Source organism: Capsicum annuum, chromosome 11 (genome assembly GCF_002878395.1).
Source record: "Capsicum annuum cultivar UCD-10X-F1 chromosome 11, UCD10Xv1.1, whole genome shotgun sequence".
Taxonomy (NCBI): domain Eukaryota; kingdom Viridiplantae; phylum Streptophyta; class Magnoliopsida; order Solanales; family Solanaceae; genus Capsicum; species Capsicum annuum.
Window position 1 is genome coordinate 93,853,813 of NC_061121.1, and position 6,716 is coordinate 93,860,528.

The following is a 6,716-nucleotide window of genomic DNA, read 5'->3' on the forward strand; positions in this document are numbered from 1 at the left end:
CCACGACTAGTACACTCTCTTGAGAAATATATAAATGCCCCATAACCATAACATGCCCTATGAGATAAATTTAAACTAGAATGTCTGGCTGACTCGGAATAAATACCATGATTATAATACCTAAAAGATTAACCTTTCAAAGAATGACTACTACTCTAATGTCACAACCCAAACCAGGCCTAGCCGTGATGGGTATCCAAAGCCCACAAAGGGCCGGAGACTACCCCCTTATCCTTACCTCAATAACAAAATAAAAGAATACAACAAAAGTGAGAAAAAATATAAATAAGATAGATGAATAATATGGAATTTAAAAGAATAGAAAAGACATCAAATCATCCAAATACTTCCCACAAAAGACTTTACAAATAAGAATACCAACTACGTAAATATACTAAAGTAATTAAGAAACCAGTGAAATGACATGACCTTTCAAAAGATGGAGGCTCACCACTTCACATCAGATCCACAGGAATATCAAATAACCTAACATTGCACAGAAGTAACAAAAAATCCCTCGAACCCTACATCATAAAATGATGTAGCATCCATTGATGGTTAGTGGGGCAAAAATTAGCATGTAACTAATGAGAAAGGGATAAATAATATTAATTGCCAAAAACAAGTCAAAATCACATACACAATATTCATAGATACATATATGGGATGTTGGGATAGGGACAAGTATCCAGTAACATGATAGTTTAAACCATTAGCTTGAACTGTGTAGCTCGCTCCATATTAAAGGCACCCATGGGTCATATGCGTCTATCTCCGCCCTGATGAAAGGACCCCAATATATGTTAGCTGCATAAACTGAGAAAAAGTCGTATAAAGTCTAAAGGCACCAATGCCATAGCCCTCCCAAACCATATATATAATGTGTGAACCAAGCACACGATCACATAGACCCCCAACACCAAAAATCATGGTTTTTATTGTTTATCCCCTGGGACCTACACCATGCTGGTGAGATATAGATTTTCCTTTAAGCCCAATTTAAAATTATTTGCATATAGCCAAATGTTAACCCAGGAGGTATTTATTAAGGCATTTACCACTTGGTATCGTCATTCCCATATGCTCTCAAGCAAACATAATTATGCCAAACCAATCTATATAACCAAATGGACTTCCAAGATCCAATATAAATCCAATCCATGGCCACTAAGGCCATCCAAAATCCATTATTTTCTATTACTCCCTTAATTTAATGAAATGGAATCAGAAGATAAGTAAAATTATGCAATAATCCATATTCAAAACCAATTTTACAAAGTGGGTTGAGGTTAATGCATTTATCAAGTTAAAATTCCATCGATTTGGGGAAACCTATGTCCCCCTTTGAATCAATTTAACCAATGCACTAATTCAGTCCAAAAAATATTAATTTAAAGCATGGATAATCAATTTAAAATATAGGACAAGTAATTCAAGTAAAAACAACCAAAATCCCTCAACCCAATTCAAACCCACAATTTAAATCACATCAATATCCAATTAATTTATGCCATAACATATAAATACAAGTTAGGGATAAGAAACATGCTTGCAATTCAAAACAAATTTGAAGTGAAATCGATGTTTTAAGCTTGAATGTTGAATCCTTTGTGAAATACTTGGGTTTTCTTGGGTTTTGAGTTAGAGAAGAAATGAGTGGACTTTGATCTTTAAAAACTGAAGCAATAGGGTTTATTTTGTGTTTAAAAGCCATGTTAGGAATAAAAAGACCAAAAGACCCTCACCCCAAGTGAAAAAACAAAAAGTAAGTGTTCTTAACACAACAGTGTGGTATGCTAATATTGTGGAAGCACACAGCCTTAGAGTTCAAAAGTATACCCGAACCTGTTTTGAAAATTACAAAACTTTCCCAAAACACACTTTTAACATCACTAATCATTACATCATAATCAAATGTACAATTTGCAATACAATAAGAGGGAAACGAGATTCAAAGCTCAAGAACCTTTATCCAACACGAGGAACAAGAATATATACTTGGCTCTGATATCTTCCTAAGCTTCCCATGTAGCTCCTTCTACCTTTTGATTTCTACAAAGAACCTTAACCAAAGCTACATCTTTGGTCCTCAATCTATGAACTTGCCTTTTCAGTATCTCAACAAAAGCTTCCTCATAAGACAACAAATATGAAACATAAACGTCCTCAAAAGGCACTTTCAAAAAAGGGTCACCCACAGACTTTTTTAGCATAGACACATGGAAAATAGGATGAATCAAAGCTAAACTCATAGGCAATTCCAACTCATAAGCGACATTCCCATCGCACTCATAATTTTATATGGACTAGTATAACGAGGGCTAAGAATCCCCTTCTTCCCAAATCTCATTACTCCTTTCATAGAAGATACCTTCAAGAATACCCAATTGCTTACTTAAACTAAATCTCCCTTTACCTCATATCTGCAAAGGACTTTTTGCGACATTGTGTAGTCTTATGTCTTTCTATAACCACCTTCACCTTCTATATGCCATAGTGAACCATGTCACGACCAAAAAATCCAGCCTCACCTACCTCAAAACACCCAATAGGAGAACTACACCTCCTAATAAAAAAATTACAAAAGGTTCTATTTTAATGCTAGAATGATAATTGTTGTTTAATAAAACTCAATAAGAGGCAAATGGTCAACTAAACTACCTTTAAAATCAATCACATAGGCCCTTAGCATATCCTCCAGATCCTGAATAGTCTATTCTACTTGTCTATCCATTTAAGGATGGAAGTAATGCTAAGGTTCACCTGAGTACCAAAACCTCTCTAAATGAAAGCCAGAAGTAAGAAAAAAATTATGTACCTTAGTAAAAAAATGATGCAAACTGATATACCATATAACTTTACAATCTCCTGAATGAACAACTTGGCATAGTCCTCTCATGATTAGTTAGTCCTACGGGCAAAAAGTAACACACTCAGTCATCCTATCCACAATGAAACAAATGAAATCATACTGATATCTACATCGTGAAAGACCAATAATGAAATCCATACTTATCATATCCCACTTCCAAATGGGTAGATCTATATCTTGGGACATGCCATCAAGCCTCAAATGTTCAACCTTAACTTTTTGACCTTAGCAACAAAGTTTGCCACATAGCTCATCATATTATTCACTTATAGATTTCCTTCAAGCCATTATACATTTTATTCAAACTCAAATGAACTGTATATTTGGACTCATGAGCCTCATCCAAAATCTTCCCACCAGCCCATCTATATCTGGCACACACAACCTTCCTTGATATCTCAGGATGCCAGCGCCCCTAATATTAAAATCCATAACCTTTTGTTATCCCACATCATCCTTAATTTGTATATGTATGGGATCCATAACCTATTTCTCCTTGACCTTAGCACTAAAAGATGACTTAACCAGTTCTCAAACAAACACTCCTTCATCCTCAAATTCCATAAGACAAACTCTTAATTTAGCTAACTTGTGAATATCTATCACCAATCCTCTTTTCTCCCTATTAATGTGAGATAAGTTCTCCATAGACAACCTGTTAAGAGCATCAGCAACAACATTAGCTTTACCTATATGGTAGTGTAGGCTTATGTCGTAATCCTTCAGTAATTTGAGCCATCGCCTCTACCTGAGATTCGATTCCTTCTGCCTAAACACATGCTACAATCTCATATGGTCTAAATAAATATCTACATACACCCCATAAAGATAATGACACTAGATTTTTAATGGAAAGACCACACCAACTCTAGATCATGAGTCGAGTAATTTCCCTCATGAACCTTAAGCTTCCTGGAAGCATAGGCTACAACCTTACCATACAACATCAAAACACAATCTAGTACCACATGAGATATATCACAATTCACAAAAAACCATCAGTACCATCGAGTAGGGTAGAATAGATGAGAAAATCTCCATAAACATCCTACAATACCCCACAAAAACCAAGAAGCTCCTAATTTCAATTGGAGTCATGGGTCTAGACCACCTCTTAATGTCCTCAACTATCTACGGATCCACCTGATCTCTTCTGTACAAACAATATGCCCAAGAAAAGTTATAGAACTTTTCCAAAACTCACACTTAGAAAATTTTCCATACACCTCCATGTCAAAAGTCTATAACATAATTCAGATGTGATTGGCATGATCGTCCCCAATCTTAGAATACACCAAGATGTCATTAATGAAGATTATAACATAGAAATCCAGAAACTATTTGAAAACTCGATTCATAATATCCTCAAAAGTATCTGAAGCATTAGTCAATCCAAATTACATAACTAAGAACTCATAATGACCGTAACGGGTTCAAAAAGCAGTCTTAGAAATATCAACCTCCCTAATTTTCAATAGATAATAGCCCGAATACAGATCAATCATAGTGAAACACGTACCACCCTAAAGTTGATTGAAAAGGTCATTAATTCTAGAAAGAGTGTACTTATTATTCACTATAACATTATTCAATTGATGATAATCTATACATATCCGAAGAGACCCATCTTTATTTCATGTAAAAAGTACAAAAGCACCCCAATAGAAATAATAAGATGAATGAACCATTTATTAAGAAGATCCTTTAACTACTTCTTTAGCTTCTTTAGTTTAGTCGGAGATATCCTATAAGAAGGAATGAAAATAGGACGGGTATCCGGTAGAAGCTCAATCCCAAAGTCTATCTCCCTATTAGTAGGAATTCCAAGAAGATCATAGGGGGAAGCTTCAGGAAATTCATTAACCCTAGAAATGATAACAAATAGGAACTTTGAATAGATGATATAAACACCCTTTAGAAATCAATTTTTGAGCTCTAAGATATAAGATAAACCTCTATCTTTGGTACTAAGTAACTCCCTTCCCATTCTAATACCAATTTATTTGGAAAGTGAAAATTGACCTTTTGGGTTCTACAATCTAGAGAAGCATAGCATGGATTAAGTCAATTCATCCCCAAGATAACATCAAATCCACCATATTAATTTTTATCAAATCCACCAATGCCCTGCTATGAAATATAAACACCATATAATCCCTATAGATTTTCTAGCAACAATTGAATCACCCAATAGAGTAGACACAGAAAAGGGGTCAACACTATTTTTGGGACTAAATCCAAAATGTACAACTATATACGAGGTGACATAAGATAGAATAGAATGTAGACCAAGAAAGAAATAAACATTACATAAGAAGAGTTGTAATATACTAGTAACAACATCTGGAGATGCCTCAAATTCATAATGAGTAACAAGAGCATAGAGATAATTTTTGCCAGTGTTGATACCTGAAGTGGTACCCTTAGGATATAGTACTGAATAAGTGGCAATCAAGACCTTATTAACTCTAATGGAAACTCTAGACAAATAACAATCTCATTGTATATGAGAAAGTTGACCATAATTATAGCACTGATTCATATTCTCCTCACAAAAACCATAGTAAAACTACCTGAAAAAAATGGTAAGGTAGGTAAGGTGGAGTAGATAGAGCTTTAACTAGCCTTAGATTGGGCACCCTATGCCTTAGGACTAATACTAGGACAATAATGATCATCGCTTGAAGGATTAGGATTAAGAGCACTGGAAGAGGAATACAAATTTCCTAATTCTTTTTCTTACTCCACTTTCTTCCATCTCATCCATTATGTTATTGATTCAAACCCTGCTCTGAATAGCTAAACTTCTTATTATTTCTCTCTCCCATCTTTAGCTATTTTTTTTTTATCTTTCACTTGCTACATATAAAGTACCAGCCTGGATATGTCTATATAATTATTCAGCATAGCAACCTTACACTCTATAACATATGCTCTTTGTAAAATAACAATGAGGGAAGAGTAACATACCTTAAACATTGTAACGCCCTGAGTCGGCAACCCAAACATCCCATAGTGCTTATAATCCTAAATGACCACAAGCTAACCTATGATTGGTACCTTCTACATACATTAAATAATAGCACTGTAATAATATGGAAATTAGGTTGAACTTCAATAAGGTTCATAACTAAAATTGAATACTGATAAATAAATACTAAAAATAAACATCTGTCTAAAATAGTCTAGTTTAAAGCCTCTAATTGTCTCAGTATAAAGTTGATGGGAAAAGTCCCCAAAAAACTCCGACTACTGAATATACTGAATACTAAAATACTAAAATGATAACTCTGTCCTTGGACTATGATGACTCACCACTAAATTTGTTATTGTTGAAAGTCTAGGCTTCTAAGTATGGTCAGGAGCCCATGCATATGAACCTATAATAGAAGACATCATAGCACAAAGAAAGAGTATACGTTAGTACTTTGAATGTACAGGTATCCCAAGTAAGGTAGGCTAATATGCAAGGATTCATATCCATGAATAATAACTGGCTGAGTAACATGAATATAACTGAATGAGAGTATATGTATATCTAAAACTATTGTAATTACTGATTTTGCAATGCAGCGTGTAAATCCACTTTACTATTCTGAGATCACTGATAACTGAATTACTAATAACTAGATGATTATTTCTGATAGTCCTAATTCTATAGAACTTAATTTAGTTCCATGCTGAGATGGGTGATTGTGTCTGATAGTTCTAATTTAGAGAACTAAATTAAGGATTTATACTAAGTTTGAAACTAAAACTACAACTATGAGAGTGTTCATGTAACCGACATACCCCAATTATAAATTGAGTTGGGGTCTAATCTGTTACCCCAGTAGGAAGGGTG